General features: G+C 41.9%; 1 pseudogene; it reads right to left on the reverse strand.

The window, feature by feature from the left end:
* Positions 1–284: 284 nt before the first annotated feature.
* Positions 285–401, reverse strand: LOC124557035 (annotated as a pseudogene).
* Between the last annotated feature and the right edge of the window lie 679 nt (positions 402–1,080).

Below are 1,080 nucleotides of genomic sequence, written 5' to 3' on the forward strand. Positions count from 1 at the left end.
GAAGGAAAGATTTCAATATTTTCATTTCCAAAACATGCAGACTGAGGGGTTGCGAGGAGTTCCTCTTGCAAATTTAACACCTGGGACTAGCTAAACTCCGTCCGAACAGGCCTTGGAAGGCCCAACGGTACCGACCGGCAGCCGTGTCATCCTCAGCCCACAGGCGTCACTGGATGCTTATATGGAGGGGTATGAGGTCGTATGTCAGTTTACGAGACCGGAGCCGCTACTTCTCAATCAAGTAGCTCCTCAGTTTGCCTCTCAAGGGCTGAGTGCACCCCGCTTGCCAACAGCGCTAGGCAGATCGGATGGTCACCCATCCAAGTACTAGCCCAGCCCGACAGCGCTTAACTTCGGTGATCTGATGGGAACCGGTGTACCACTGCGGCAAGGCCGTTGGCTCACACCTGGGACTAGTGCTGTATTTCGCACTGTAGAAGAACATAGGCACTGAAGATAAAACGAAGAGAGCAGATAACACTTCATAGGACAATTGTCAAGTTTACGCCGGTTGCTGTTCGTTCTTTGTTTCCTAGACAACCGTCCTATATGTCTGGTCATCTTTCTACTGAAAGAAAATCGCCAGAGGAATGAGATAAAAAGATTTTGTATCAAGAAGAACTAAATTTTAGTGTAAGGTACAAACAGGACGAAATCTATATTGATGATTTAACGAATAGAGTTAAAGAATTACATTTAAATACCTTTTCCTATAAGATTACCTATGATTTCATGTCATTTTAAAGACTTTGTTTCAAAGACATCCCAATTGTGTTATGTATCATAAAAAGTTAAGAGATTTCAGTGTAGACGTGTGTTTGAATAACTGTAAGGTGGCTTCCAGCAACTACATGTGGATAATAAGTAATAATCTACTTTGCACCCAATACTCCACACTAGAGAACCTGCTTTGTCGTACGAGTAGCTTTTAGAATAGTGACTGTGTGAATATTAAGGTCAAATTGAACGATATTTCATCCTCATTAGTTCAGTTAATCAATCTGTATATTGAGCAAGCAGTGAAGGAAACAAAAGAAAAATTTGGGGTAGGAATTAAAATCCAGGGAGAAGAAATAAAAA

The sequence above is a fragment of the Schistocerca americana genome, chromosome X, assembly GCF_021461395.2.
Source record: "Schistocerca americana isolate TAMUIC-IGC-003095 chromosome X, iqSchAmer2.1, whole genome shotgun sequence".
In the NCBI taxonomy this organism is placed as follows: Eukaryota; Metazoa; Arthropoda; class Insecta; order Orthoptera; family Acrididae; genus Schistocerca; species Schistocerca americana.